This window comes from Callorhinus ursinus, unplaced genomic scaffold (assembly GCF_003265705.2).
Source record: "Callorhinus ursinus isolate GAN/ISIS: 27379988/994484 unplaced genomic scaffold, GSC_fseal_2.0 scaffold62, whole genome shotgun sequence".
NCBI classification, from domain to species: Eukaryota; Metazoa; Chordata; class Mammalia; order Carnivora; family Otariidae; genus Callorhinus; species Callorhinus ursinus.
In genome coordinates this window covers 5,489,098-5,505,341 of record NW_027397124.1, presented here as the reverse complement: position 1 = coordinate 5,505,341, position 16,244 = coordinate 5,489,098, and the positions used below count along the sequence as shown (strand labels likewise).

Here is a 16,244-nt window from a genome sequence, read left to right as displayed (position 1 = left end):
AATCTCTGAGATAAATAAAAATCTAGAAATAATATGGCTATCTTTCAAATTAGTAGAAGAGGGAAATAGAATGAGAAAAAATAATCTAAGAAAGAAAAAAAGGAAGGAAGGAAAAGAGAAACAGAAAAAAACAAATGGAAAGCACAAAGTAAGATTAGTATTTGCATTAGATGCAAATATATTAGTAATTACAGTGCATATAAACTGACAAAATGCTCCAGTTAACATAAGCTGATTGTCAGATTGGATAAAATAACAAAATCTAGATATATACTATTTATAAGAAACATACTTTTAAAAAGGATATAGAAAACTTGAAAATAGAAAGGATGTAAAAAGATATGCTTGACAATACTTACTAAAGAAAGGTGGTGTTGTGTGACTGTATTAATACCATCTGAAGTTGACTTTATGGAAAAACTATCCTAGAAAGTGAGGGTCACTAAAAAATGATAAAAGTAATGATAATTCTAAATTGGTATGTACCTGACAATATACTTTGAAAACATATTAAGCAAAAAATAGGATCACAGAAGGAATAGGCAAATTCATCAGCATTGTGAATTATTTAAAATAATCTTTCTTAGTAAATATTGGAATAAGCAGAGAAAAATGTAAAAAAATACAGAAGAGTTTATTAACAGTATTTACAAGCTTGTTGTAATGGACATTTAGGAAACACTGCATCTCAGAATACTTTTTAAAAAATTCTTTAAAAGCACATAAGACCTATTTACAAAAAAAAGTGATAACATTCTGGTCAAATACAGCCAGTTTTCACAATTTCAGGAGATTGGCATTATACTACATTCTCTGTTTACAATGACATTAGCTGTAATTTAGCACCATAATTTTCCTGTATGTTTGGGGAAGTTGAGATGTATTATTTACAAAAAACTCATGGGTAAAAGAAATACTTGTAAGGAATATTAGAAAATATAATTTAACAGTAATAAAATACCATATATCAGAACTTATGTGATAAACTGTGATAAACTGATACTTTATGGAAATTTATAGACTTTAATGCTTACATTAAAAGAATAAATGCTGAAAAACAATTACTGCATTCCCAAGAATTAGAAGTGACTAAAAGAATACTCCCCCCAACTGAAGTAAAAACTAAATATATATTAATGAAATAGAAAATAAAAGTAAATCAGAGAGGAAACAGTACAGGTAAAAATAGATTATTTGAAAAGACTAACAAATTTGAAAACTGTCCGCAAGATTAATCAAGGGAAAAGAGAAGTCACAAAGCAGTAACTTGAATGAAAAAGGGTATGTTACTACAGATGTTTTAGGAATAGTCATCTTTATGCTAGTATATTGAAAGCTTATATCAAATGGGCAAATTCCTAGAAAAAAGTAGCTCATATTAGCTCAAGAAGGAATAAAAAATTGAATAGTCTTAAAATATAAAGGAAAAATATTCTTGCAAAGAAAAATACCAAATCCACACAGGTTATAGCAAGTTCTTTAAAACATCCAAGGGATAATAGCAAGATACTCATTAAAGAAACTTGATCTTTAATGGCACTGGTTATGCCAGTCAGTGGAAAGAGGATGGCTCTTTCAATAACTGAGGTAGTTAGTTAATTAAATGGAAAAAATTTAGTTGAGCCATTATATTATTTAGAGAAATTAGTTAGACTAGATTATAGATCTAAATCTATAAGGTAATCGTTTAGTTAAGGTAAAACTAACACTTTCTAGAGATAATAGAGTAGAATGTTTTCATGACTTCGAATAAGACAAAAATGCATAAAACACAGAATGCAAAAGATTGGCAAATATGACTTCATGAAAATAATTTCATCAATAGATACCATAAAGAGAGTGGGGATTAGTATTCAGCACAAATAAAGATCTGCCACACAGTGAAATAAAGATAACAACTTAATAGAAAACTGGGTAAAGGAGTTGAATGTACACTTCGTAAAAGAATAAACTCATTTGACCAATAAGCACATTATGAGATATTCAACCTCATATGTAATCAGAGAAATGCAAATTAAAAACACAGTGAAAAAGTTATTTCATGCCTCCTAGATTCTCAAAAATTCAAGGCCAAATGGTATTGCTGTTCGTGTGAATATGGAACAACTGGAACACTTAGGCAGTGCAGATGGTAATGTTAATTGGTATGTCCACCAGAAAAAAAAATGGCATTATTAAAGTTGAAGATGCACATAAACTATGATCCAGTATCTCTATTCCTAAGTATATCTTTAACCATTATACAGATGATCAGGTGATGTATATAGTTGTTAATATAGCCTTATTCATAATAACAAAACAACAAAAAACAACTCAAATATCTATTAATAGGATAAATAGTGGTATATTCACTCGATGGGATGTTATGCAATTCTGAAAACGAATGAATTATAGCTATGCCCAGCAGCTTGGGCCATCTTAGGAATATAATGTTGGGGAAAAACAAATCATAGAAGAATATACAACATGTTTCCATTTATATAAAATTCAAGAAAATGCAAAATTAAGTAATATATTAAGAATACAAATATAGTACAGCTCTAAAGGAAATGATAAATATAAAATTTAGGGATGAGTAAATAACACAAGTTTGGAAAGATACTCTTTCTACACAGAGTACATACAGTGGGTAAGAGTAATGATTTTTTTTACTGGGTGTTATATGCAACTAATGAATCGTTGAACACTACATCAAAAACTAATGATGTACTATATGCTGGCTAACTGAACATAAAAAAAAAAACTGGATGGTGAGTACTCAAGTAATTATTGTACTTTTTTACCTTAAACTTATTTTATAAAATTATTTATTTCATACTTAGTATTGATAATTACTGACAGTGATATGAAAATAGTAACTAGAAAAAGAAAAGTGAATCATTTTGGGGAGAAGGCTGTGTATTTCCTATATATCTACATTTAGTCTGTGAATTCTCAATGTAGTCAATTTTTTTGGCTTTTTTTTAGTTTTTTAATACTATTTTTGTATTTAGTAGAGCATAATTTCTATCCCTGGTTGTGAGATACTTCAAATGTATTCATTTATCTCAAAGCGTACAATTTTAATTCTTTTACATTTTTCTAAGCATTAAATTTACATGTTTTCTACCTCATGTATTTCTTGGGTTTTTAAAAGATTTTTTTATTTGCGAGGGAGAGTGTGCATGAGTGGGGGTGGGGCGATTGTGGGTAAAAGGAGAGGGATGAGCAGAAGCTGTGCTGGATCCCAGGACCCTGAGATTCTGACCGGAGCCGAAGTCAGATGCTTATTGACCAGCTGAGCCACCCAGATGCCCCTCATATATTTCTTGTTTATTGGCCACATTTTAAGATGCCTGAGAAAGGTAATGCCTTACCTTATATTTTTCTTTTTCTTTCTTTTTTTTTTTAGACAGAGAACACATGCGTGTGAGTGGGGCTGGGGGCATGGGCAGAGGGAGAGGAGAAAGAATTTTTTTTTTTTAAGATTTTATTTTTTTTAAAGATTTATTTATTTATTTATTTGATAGAGAGAGACACAGCGAGAGAGGGAACACAAGCAGGGGGAGTGGGAGAGGGAGAACAGGCTCCCCGCTGAGCAGGGAGCCCAATGCGGGGTCAATCCCAGGACCCTGGGATCATGACCTGAGCCTAAGGCAGATGCTTAATGACTGAGCCACCCAGGGGCCCCGAGAAAGAGAATCTTAAGCAGACTCCACACTCAACTGCAGAGCCCTATGGGAGCTCGATCTCAACGCCAGGAGCTCAATCTCAAGACCATGAGCTCATGACCTGAGCTGAAACCAAGAGTCGGGTGCTTAACCGACTGAACCACCCAGGCTCCCCTTAAAGTATTTTTTTTTAATTTTTTTGTTTTTTAAAGTAAGCTTTTACTCCCAACATGGGGCATGAACTCATAACCTTGAGATCAAGAGTTGCATGCTTTACCAACTGAACCAGCCAGGTGCCCCTTGTATTTTTCTTATATGTCTTTTATTCTTATAATTGCATTTGTAGACATAACATTTTGTTTCAGAATATTACCATTTTGTTTATTTATCTGACTTTATAGTGTTTATATGTCAGGCACTATTCTAAGCAGTTTAAAAATACTAATTTCATCTGCAATAAAATCCTATGAGGAAGATATTGTTATCCTTACTGTAATGGCAAGGAAACTAAGGCACAGAGAGGTGGTTGTCGCAGGTCACATAGCTCGCAGGTCACATAGCTAATAGGCACATAGTAGAGCCTATATTCAAATGTAGGCATCCTGGCATTTAACCTCTAAACTGTAAAAAACGGTAGGAAGTAGATCTCTTAAGGGGAATATGCCATCTTTTTCAATATTCTTTAATAAATAGGGTACTATTTTTAAAGGGTGTTAGCATATTGTCATACAATGATGAAAAGATTATGCAATTCCCTTTCTTTTCTCCAAGAAAGTAAAATATATCCGCAATTGATATTTTTAGACACTGCTTTAAAATGAAATTTATGTCCATAGATTCATGGGACAAGAAAAGTATATAGGTAAAAGGACCTGTTAGTCTAATTGTAGATGTGACCATGTGCATAAATGGTGATAGTGACCTCTCGTTCTTATTCTGAAGGTAAGTTCATAGAGTCATAATTTAAAATCAGAAAGCTTAACAGAAGCATGTATACATTTAGGAAAGCAATATTCAGGGATGTTGACATGGTACTTTTGGAAAATTCTTATAGTATAAGAGTTAGCCAATGAATAGAGAAAATTAGGCAACTGTGATTTGTGAAGCTAGTAGTAATATCCAAAAGTGACACATCAAAGATAAAGAGACAAGAATCAGACAAATCCTTTAGAGCAGTGGTTCTTTACCATTGAGAATATGATGTTAACTTACAGAAATTTCTGTGTAAGTTCAAAGGTTTTATAACTACATGAAAGTTTTGCCATGGGTCAACCCCTAACCCTATTCCCACTTGGAGCCTTTGAGAACTCATCCTATAGTTACATGTTGTCTCTAAAAAGTTCAGCTATTTTGTGTGTGGCTTTTTGTCAACCAGTTCAGATAACTTAACTTTCAGCAACATGTGGTTTTATCAGTCAAAACACATGACTGTTACTGATTTTTCCTTTAGAGATGAAACTGTATATGTGGCCTAAATATACTTTTAGAGATTCTTCAAAGAGACAGTATTTCCTACTTAATTTACTTTAGTGGCCTGTTTTTATTTTGTAAGATCAAACACGTATGTAGCATATTTTAAGCAGTAATTTACATTTAAATAAGGAAAGCTCTTGCAGTTGAATAAAGGCATTTATTTTTTAAGAACACATATGAATGTACAGTAATTTATAGCTCTGACCACTAGGTAATTTGAGATGCTCACGGAGAACTCTGGGTGATTATGACAATGTCCCACCCACGTCTGTATTTGTTTTGCCCACTTCTCTACTAGGAAGACTAGGTCATATAATGTATGGTATTTTCAATTATTTTAGATTAATCCATCTCAACACAGCAGGGGAGAGTACATTATACACGATGCTACATGAAATAGCCTTCAAGAATTTGGGACAATAACCTTCATAAAATGTTTCTCAGAAAGTGAGACGTTATCTCTTGATTATATCTTTTATATGAATGCAAAATTGCTGTGTTACTCCATAATTTGTGTGTGTTAATGTAAAGCCTACAAGAATTTGTATTAATTTTTTCCTTTAAAAATTGGGTCAAATGAGTTCTCTAGGATGATTTCATTATTTAATCTGTGGCTTCAAGTCTCCATGTTACTCCCTCCCTCTACCAAGTACATCCTTGCTTTTGGCACAAGATATCTTTCTTTCAGATGTCAAAACACTTAGGAATACATTTTATAAATTATTAACTTATTCTTTTAGTACAGGCTTAAAACCATTTGGTGGATAAACTATAGCAATTTAAAAGCCTAGTTTTTGTTGAATGGAGCTGCAGCTAATCTTGAAGACCCACTGATAACATAGCACTTAACATTCAAAAAAGATAAATAAATCACCTAACTTTTCATTTTCAGTTTTATGTAATTTTACAGTTTGGTACTTGATACTTATTCTTGGTATGAGATAAGGTTATATGATGTAACATTTAATAATTGCCCACCATGTTGTAGTCACTGTGCTAATTGCTAAGGATACAGTGATGGGTAAAACTGGGGTTCTGCACTTACAGAGCTCGCAAATGATGGATGGAATCACAAAAACAGATATTTGTAGTACAGTGCAGCCACTATAATATAGAGAAATGGAAAGAATGGCCGAAGAAAGCATTGCTGGAAGAGTTAATGTCTGAACTGAGTATTAAAGGATCAGAGAAAGAGAAAATTGAGATCAGGGAAACGGGGGATGGAATTAGAGGACCAGCTGGGGTGGAACAGGAGCAAAGGCATGTTGGTGAGAAATAGCATGTGTCCTGGAAGTACAAGCAGGTGTGTGTTGTAGGAGTATAAATAAGGGACAGAGAATGATGGAGTGGTGTGGAACCAAATCATGGAGGGTTTTTTTTTTTTTAAGATTTTATTTATTTGAGAGAGAGAGAATGAGAGATAGAAAGCATGAGAGGGAAGAGGGTCAGAGGGAGAAGCAGACTCCCTGCTGAGCAGGAAGCCGGATGTGGGACTCAACCCCGGGACTCCAGGATCATGACCTGAGCCGAAGGCAGTCACTTAACCAACTGAGCCACCCAGGCGCCCATCGTGGAGGGTTTTTAATGCCATGTTCAGGAGCTTGAATTTATCTCTCTTTCTAGGCTTTGGGAAGCCATTGAAGACTTTTAAGCAGAGACCTGGTTTGCTTGTATTTAGGTTTAAATAGAATACTCTGGTAGCTGTTGTGAATGATAAGTTTTAAGGGGAAAAGATTGGAGGCAGGGAAGGCATTTGTGAAGTAGTTGGCTTGACAAGATCTGATGGGGGCTTAAACTAGGGCTGTGATAATAGAAATGGAGAAGAGGGAACAGATTTCAGACTCTTTACTTTTGTTCTTAGTAAATCATAGATTCATTAGGACTTGATACTTGGAAATGGCCAATGGGTGAGAAGCAGACAAGCTTAAATCCAGAGTTTCTACCTGGGGCAACTGCATGGATGGTGATGACAACAAACAGAGAATACATGAGTAAGGGTCAATTTAGAAGCTAAGGAAATCAGTTTTGGATATTTTGAGTTTGAGATGGTAGTGAGATAACCAGTATGGGAGGTCTAACAAGGCAATTGACCTTTTGAATCTGAGGCTGTGGGATGTGACTGGGGGCCCTGGGCTGGAAACCATATATGGCCATATGTGGAGGGTATATGGGCTGAGAAGAAAATGAAAGAAGACAGAAGACAGGATCTTGGGGAGCATCAGCGTTTTAGAGTCCAGCAGAGAGAAAGAAGCCCCATAAAGGAGAGGAGAAGCTAACCAGAAACAAATGAAATAATCAGTGAGCAAACCTGTGGATCCAGTTGAGACTAGAAACTACACATTTTTAATGGAACAAATCCATACAGTTGTGATTCACTTAGATGCCCTCTGTAGCTGAAGTAAGTGAGGGGAGATTAGAATGTAACATTAGTCTGGGATTGAGATTTTACCAGAGTGGTACAGTGACAAGTTATGAGCCTAGGGAAATTAAGGTGTTGAAATTAGAGCAGTTTAGATGAGCTATGACAAATGTTGCATATTACATATGTTGCATATTACGTGCTCTGCATTATTCTTTTATAAATATTAGCTCATTTGATCCTGACAACCAGCTTGGTAAAACCTCAGCCCCAGAATTTAAATTCCATAGGAAGGGAGTTTATTTTGTTTTCTGTCTGTATTCTCAGTGCCTGACATACAGAATGGGCTCAAATACCTGTTGAATAAATGAATGAAGATGAAGTATGTTATTATTTCCATTTTACAGTTGTGGAAACTGGGTAAGGAGAGGTTAATTTATGCTATTTAGTGGGAGAGCTAGTGGGGAAGGGTATGAGCCTAGGAGAGGGAGCTGGTAAAAAACTGAGGGATTCTAGGACATGAGATCTCTGTGGGGTATAGTAGAAATGAAGGCATGAGAGAGAGGGAAGAAGAGGAAGTCTGGTCAGAGAGTAACGTTAGAAATTATAATTTGTTGAGGTGGGATTCTGGGTGACGACAAATGGTCAAGTCTTAGGAATGGAATGGAGTAGATGTTTATTATGGAAACTCTATGGGTATATATTGTAGATATTGAAAGATTCTGAGAATATGATAGAAGTTTTGATACAGAGGAAGATTATGATACAGTCTTTAACAAATGAAGAGTTTTTATATGGAGATGTGTAGATGAGAAAAGATAGTGGAATGGATGAATGTCATTTGGATAATCTTGGTAGAAAACTTCAAAAGTACTCAGAATGTAAATAGGAATGTTTAAAATTTTGCCTGGTATTGCAGCCATACTTAAGATTGAATTCTAAATGTTACATTTCTCCCCTGCAAAAAAACCTTCCACACTTAATGTAGGAGTAGAGCAAAATTTTGTTTGAGTTCCTAGCTGCATGGCTCACCTCTTTTTCTTTGGTAGCTGTTGAGTACACATCTCAAGGATGGTGAAAATAAAATGCACTTGCTCTTCTAAATCTTCAGCGACTGCCCAGTGCTTTGTCATTCCTTCCCAGTTCCCTTGCTGACCCTTTACCCTCTCCCTCCCCCTAGTCTCTTTTTGAATGCTTTTATTTCAGGAAGCTCTTGAGAGCTTTCTTTCTACATTACCCTTGTGGCAGAGAAAAAAGTAAAACTTATTTTAGCACTAAATTATGGTTAACATTTTAAGTTGAACATTTTCAGAATGTTTCAATAACCTAAGCAATTAATTCTGGTTCATTTTAAAAAGATTATTCAGTCTCATATTTTGTTTGCTTTAAAAGGCTCTAATTTCTTTTCATATATTTTGATAGCATTGTAATTTCTGTCCTGAATATTTTCCTTCAGAAGAATATAAAAATCCAGTAATTTATTATAAGAGCATATTAAACCTAAAATTTAATTGTTTATATCAGTTTAAAGCATAGACTTTGAGTTACACAGAATTTTTCATTTTGCAATTGTATAGTTATGCCCACTTATCCTTTTGTTTGTGTGTGTGTGTGTGTGTCTTTCCCACAAATAAGTATCACCCTCTGAATGCTCTTAGGAAAATCAGAGTTAATCAAATGTTATGAAATACATTTATATAATGAAAAGGTTGGAAAAGATGATTTCCAAGGTGACTTCTAGAGCAGATATACTGTGATTTTGTGGTTCTCTATGCTCTACCCACTTCAGACCTTAGTAAATAGTCACTGAAATAGTGCTAAATGACCTTTGACACAGAACCCATGAATGCCCCAAGTATGATTTCACTTTCACCTCCTTTGTAAACCTAAATGCTTGTCAAATTAGATGTGTGTTTAGATCTTCTTACTGAATGTGCCTTGAGGAGGAGAACAAAGCTTGGGGTCAACTTGGCATAATCCCCACATTTATCTTTTTCTGTTATAGAGATTTGTTGGGGGATGGGGTGACAGTCCTTTCTGAGGAGAAAGTGCGAGTGTAGGTGGACTCGCTGTCATCTTCATTCTTTTTCCTGCAGCCTCACTGGGCCTTGTTGATTTCCATATGTTAATAAAAGCAGACCAGGTGGGTTACTGGTTAGTACCTGTGGTTCTCATTTGATCCAAGGGCTCTGTTATAGGCACACTAACTGACAAATTAAATCACGGCACTATATATGGAAGTATCTCACTTTTCCATTATCAGTAAACTAGATTAGATTGTCTCACAGGAGTTAATACCATATGAGGTTTTTCATGTGTTCATGTGTATAGTATATATTAAAATATTATTTTTATGTTTTTCTGTATAAATTTTATAAATGCCAATTTGTCAACTCTAATGTATAAAATACTTATATATATACTTAAGTAAATAATTAGTATTAAATTTGTATTTTAACTTTATAGTAATGAAAACTGAAAATTCTTGGATCTTATTCTTTTAAACTTTCTCATTTAGGTTCTGATAATCTGTTTGAAAATCAGGAAAATGCTTAGGCTCGCATGACTTTTAATAGCAGACACTACTACATCTCACTGGTTGTAATTGATTAGAAGCTGTGAACAGTCATTAATTGTTCAAATATAAGAAGGTTGTAGGAGACCATATGACAAAAGAATTAGTTACCTTTACAGTTTGTTCGCTGCACCTCAGGCACTTTGTTTCAGAAGAAAAGCTCTATTCACGTGCCTTGGGTGAAAAGGCCCTTACCTCCTTTTAGATGAGGATTGTGGAAATTTCTTGATAAATTGGACATTTCAACATGTTCAGGGTTATTTTGAACACACTGAGCTGGAGTAGTGAAATGGTTGAGAACTTAGCTAATACATTTTTTGGGTTGTTTTGCTGAATGAGTGTTTAGTGATTAAAGCTTATGGCCTTTTTACAGATTTAGTAAAGAAATGTTGAAACTGATATTAATGAAATGTAATTAAATTACATGGAGGTAATGTCCAATAATTTTGATATTTTAGAACATAGAAAATCAAAGTATTTAAAGATTTGTCTAGATTTGACTAGGAGAAGATGTTTTCTACCAGAACTTGTTTTGATTTTAATAATTTGAGGGAGGGGGAAGTGAGTTGTGAAGGTGGTCAAGCCCAGATTAACCACTAACATGCTAACATACAAATCCATAGACATTTCACTGAACCATTTAGGCATTTTTGTTGACTGGTCTTTTCATTTACAGAGCTCTGAAGTCACTCCATTTATCTATAAATTCATTTAGCTAAAGATTAAAGCATACATTGTGATAAATGAAAACAATTTTGAGGGTTTGTATTATATAAGTTCCATTAAAGCTATTTTAATTAGAAACACTAATTTCACCTTTCAGAATTGTATCAGTTATAGGAAAGTAGAGTGATAACCTAAAATTAATATTTTTCTCTGAGTTTGTCACATTCTTTAGCTAATATGGTGGATATAGACCTGGTATGCTTTAAGTTGTCCAGCTGTACAAAATGACTCTCCAGAAGCCTTGATGTTTCCAAAAAAAATGTATAAAGTCAAAACAAAACAAAATCTTAACACCTTTTATGGGAGAGAAACCCTTTTGTGGGTTGTGGCACTCATCTTGACTAAGCAGAAGACTGTAGGAGCTAGTAGTCTAAGAGGAAAGTGACCAAAAGAGGCTGTTAGCAGAGACCTCATTCATTCATAGGAATCATCATTTAACCAGGGAAATCAGCTTCTCTAGATCTTAAAGGAAGGTTTTAAAATGCTGGGAAATGCAGACTGTCAAAGAAAGGTGAGAATGTTTTCTTTTACTCTAAATGCCCTATCACTTTTTTTTTAATTTTTTATTGTTATGTTAATCACCATACACTACATCATTAGCTTTTGATGTAGTGTTCCATGATTCATTGTTTGTTCATAACACCCAGTGCTCCATGCAGAATGTGCCCTCTTTAATACCCATCACCAGGGTAACCCATCCCCCTACCCTCCTCCCCTCTAGAAACCTCAGTTTGTTTTTCAGAGTCCATAGTCTCTCCTGGTTCGTCTCCCCCTCTGACTTACTGCCCTATCACTTTTGAAAAGGATTTGAAAAAGACTGAGAGAAATGAAATAAAAATTTTTAAATTGGAAAGAGACTTAAAGAAATCCATTTGGTCTAGTCATTTTATGGAAGGGAGCAGCTCAAACAGTTATGTGATTTGGTGTAGATCACAGAGGTAGTTTGAGGTGCAAGCTACAATTTCCTCACTGGGTTTAGTTGGTTAAAAGTGTGAACGGTCGTTAAAATGTAAGGAGGTTATAGGGGACCCTATGACAGAAGAGCTACTACTTTACAGTTTGTTCACTGCACCTCATCCACTTTGTTTCAGAAGAAAAACTGCTCGGTGACTTATGTGAGAGATTCTGACCTTCCTACAAATGGGAATTAATCGGAAATTTCTTGCCAACTTGGGTGTTTCAGCTACATCAGGGTTATTTTTAGGAACTAGACAGTTTTTCAGAATCCTAGTTAGGGAGACTTACTAGCAAGAGTGTATAAGAATTGTTGCTATATGGAAACCTTAGACCCAAAATATAGAATGATGGGAGTTTATTACTTAAAATTTGAATGAAATGAGGCCCTTTTGAGATGTTTTACCAGTTGTCCTTAACAATTTATCTTAAATGGGTTTGAAAGTAATACTGTTTCTTTTGACAAAAAATAAATATATAAATGTAACTTTTGTATATCCATTTTCTTTTCTCTTTTTGAGGTAGATAAGGCATTTTAATGTTTTTAATCTAGTATGTCTTGATAAGTCAAGAACAAACCACTTACTGAAGAAAGTAATGAAATAGTAACTAAAAGAAGAAAAATCCTCTTAGGAAAAAAAATAAACATTTTTCACTGCCTTTTTATCTGGTTATAAAAAGAAGCTTTTATAAGCTTAATGAATCTTGTCAACTTTCACATAAGTCCCATTTGTGTCCTATTTCTGCCACATATCATACATATTCAGTAATGTCAATTATCAGGTCTTCTTTCATTATAGGTTACAGAATAAATAAATGTGTTATCAGACCTTTGAGTCTTAAATATGAATATCCTTTGCACTTTTTTTCTGTACTGCCTTGTTGGTGATAGATACACAAAATATTTTTCTATCCTCGGACTGTGCCTCTGCTAGTTCAGCCCCTAAAGACAAGATTTACAGATTTTTTAGAGTGAGATTTTTTTTAAAGATTTTATTTATTTATTTGACAGAGAGAGTGAGAGAGCACAAGCAGGGGGAACAGTAGAGGGAGAGGGAGAAGCAGGCTTCCCGTGGAGCAGGGAGTGCGATGCGGGGCTTGATCCCAGGACTCTGGGATCATGACTTGAGCAGAAGGCAGATGCTTCACTGGCTGAGCCACCCAGGTGCCCTAGAATGAGATTTTTGAAAGGCCTCTATTGAGGATCATTTAGAAGCTTTGGTCTTTAGTGTTTTAATAGCTAATAGTGCTTTAGTAACTTTAAAAACATTTCTCAAGTCACTTGGAAGATATTCCAATTCTTTTAAGTAAAATGCAGTTCAGCTTTAGATAAGGAGAGTCTTGAAGTTTTATGTGGGGTTTAGGAAATTCATTTTATTTCCAGTCTAAAGTGATTATTACTGTAGGTTTTTGTTCCCTATTAAAGCACTAGAGAAAATGAATTGTGCACTGCCAATTAAAAAAATAAGGCAAATGTATTTCATAGAGAAAGATCATTTTCTCTCCCTTATAACCTCTTCTTATTTAAAATAAGATTTCTCTCTTATTTCTGTCCACCTTAATGTAGTAGAATGAATGTCACTCAATGAAGAGCTAAGGATTTTTTTAAAGATTTTATTTATATATTGAGAGAGTGAGAGACAGAGCACAAGCAGGGAGAGGGGCAGAGGGACAGGGACAAGCAGACTCCCTGCTGAGCAGGGAGCTGGACTCAGGGCTCAATCCCAGAACCCTGGCCTGGTTTTTAAAGTTACTAAAGCACTAATAGCTATTAAAACACTAATCCCAGAACCTCATGACCTGAGCTGAAGGCAGCCATTTAGCCGATTGAGCCACCCAGGCGTCCCGTAAGGTTTTGATTGAGAACATTTGTTTTGCATACATTCATAAGTTTTGTAAGTTGTCCCCCTCCCCAAACACACAGCACCACTTAACATGGGAAAGTGCCTTTTATAACAGTACTATAAAATTTTAATAAACATTTCAAATTGCTCCATTATAGTTCTTTTAGTAGATATGCCATCTCCTCTTATTATTGGACATATATTTTCTCAAAGTTCTTATTATAAATACCTGACATGAATATTTGTATATAAAGTTTATCTGACAATTTATCCTAAGATAGAGTCCCAGGAGTGGAATTATTAGGCAAACCCTAAGCCCCACAGTACATATTGCTAAAGTGCTTTCCAAAAGGCTTTATCAGTTGATACTCTTCAATATGAATTCCAGGATCCTTTTGGGAGATTGGTGAAGACATATAGCAGAGAGTACAAGATGGTGTCTGGAAACATGGTTTCTAATCTCTGCTATGCCCCATACTAATTGTAGGCATCTGGATTAATAACATGACTTGAGTAGACCTCCGTTTCCTCACCGTAAATCTAGATGAGTTCTTTTTTTTTTTTAAGATTTTATTTATTTATTTGACAGAGAGAGACACAGCGAGAGAAGGAACACAAGCAGGGGGAGTGGGAGAGGGAGAAGCAGGCTTCCCGTGGAGTGGGGAGCCCGATTGCAGGGCTCGATCCCAGGACCCTGGGGGAGGGGGGGAAGAGTTTAAACAAGGATCAGCTGACATCTGACCAGGTGATTTGTCTGAAAGGAAAGCAGAAGCAGGGTGAATCAGATGTACCTGTACCAGGGAGGGAGCTAGGCCAAATGGACAAGACATTTGGCTTACTATTCAGGTATTTTATCTGAAGAAGAATACAGTCCACTCAAATTATAGACACTTCTGTTGAGACTTAGGGACTTTCAAATGATTTTAAATAGAGAATGAAAGTATAAGGAGATGTGTATGTAAGTTTTCAAAAGAAGTTGTGTTCTATGTGGGTTATCGGTTACAAAATGTCTTCATCCAAGCCAAAAAAGAGAGGGAGATTTTTAAAGATTCAGATATTCACACAAAAGGCAAAATATTTTTCATATTTCCAGAGTAAATTGTTTTGTGATGAGAAAGGGCGGCAAAAATTCTGCATCATCTCGAATATATAGGAAAAGGTGACAGATATAGATTAAAACTGATTATTTCTCTTTTCAGGAAGCAAGTACTTTATCTCTGCCTTTAGTCAAAGACTTAATCTCTATTAATAATTTAGGCAACCAAACATCATTAATGGTTGTGAGGGAAATCCAGCTCTAGCTTGGCTATCCTTATCAAGAACCAGACTACCTTCAAGAGATTTCTGTAAAACAGATCTCAGTGACATTATCACCAGCAGAGAAAGGTTTCCTTTAAACAGTTTCAGATACTTAATTAAGCAGACATGAATAGTAGTAATAATAAAAATGTTGATAGATGAGAATTCTTGTAATTAGCTTCCTAAATTGAAAATAACAAAAAATAGTTTAATTCCTAATATCTTGTGATGAAAGTTAACTGATTTTTTGTCTGTTTTAAAAATTGACACTTCTCATCTGATTTATAAAACTTATAAATTAGAAATATGAATTATTCTGTAAAAACATAACTTATAAAGTTAAAATGTTTTTAATTAGAAAAAATCAAGTTTGCTGAATAGTGATAGTTTTTAAACCTTATTAGTCTTTGAGTTCACTCTTTACAGTTCCCTGATAGATTGTTAGAATTAGAAATAGTGAGTTCATTGCCTGACTGAATAAATAATTCATATGGCACAAAAGCGGCTTTTTCTTCCTCCCCACTTCTTTTCTCCCCCATTATATTCACTTTCCGTCTTTTAAAAGGATCCTTTGCAGCCAAAGAGTAACTGTGTGAATGTGCAAGGGCTTCGGCATCGTTGCAACCCTAGTGTTAGCTGAATATCTGGGGTCAATCTAAGAAAACGAAGAATCTGTTTTAAATGTATGTTCTCTAGTAGCAACTGAAAAGATATATAGTAGTTATAAATCGTTAGACCTTACCCTTATGGTAAAGTTGCCTTGGGAGTTTCTTTTAGCAAAATACATTTTTCTTTTTGGATATAGTATCTTTCATAGTGTCTGCCTCAAAATCAAACTGAGTTTTAAAATTGAGTAAATCATTGAATTTCTTCTAGTTTTTCAGAAACATTTTTACTAGATTAAATGACATGGAGTATTCTGGTAAAACATGAGATTTTTTTAATTCTTTACATGATACTTAAGAATTTTTTATTTTCCAAGGATGATAAGATTATATTAAATATTTATGTGAAATTCCATTTTTTCTACTTTTTATTATAGCACCAATGTAGGAATTATGCCAGATTATTTTGTCTCTGCTGTTTAAATCACAAGAGACTCAGTGTCATGTTGGATCAAAGCAGTTGTCTATTCTAATAATCTCTTTGACGATGACACCACTGAAGGTGATGGGTATTTTTCATAAATCAACTACCTTCTTATTTTTTGTAATAAATTAGCATCTGATATCCTTAAGAGATACCTAAAACTATTTCTTGAAATTTGTCTGTATTCGACATATTTCATGGTATAACAATACTTTTATATAATAGAAATTTAGTGTAAGACAGTCCAGACTTCTGTCCACTGGAAATATTTATGA

General features: G+C 34.5%; 1 protein-coding gene across 3 annotated transcripts in view; it reads left to right on the top strand.

The window, feature by feature from the left end:
• The window catches only part of ZEB1 (zinc finger E-box binding homeobox 1), a 191,156-nt gene that overhangs the window by 16,934 nt on the left and 157,978 nt on the right, over window positions 1-16,244 (top strand). The window lies entirely within an intron of this gene.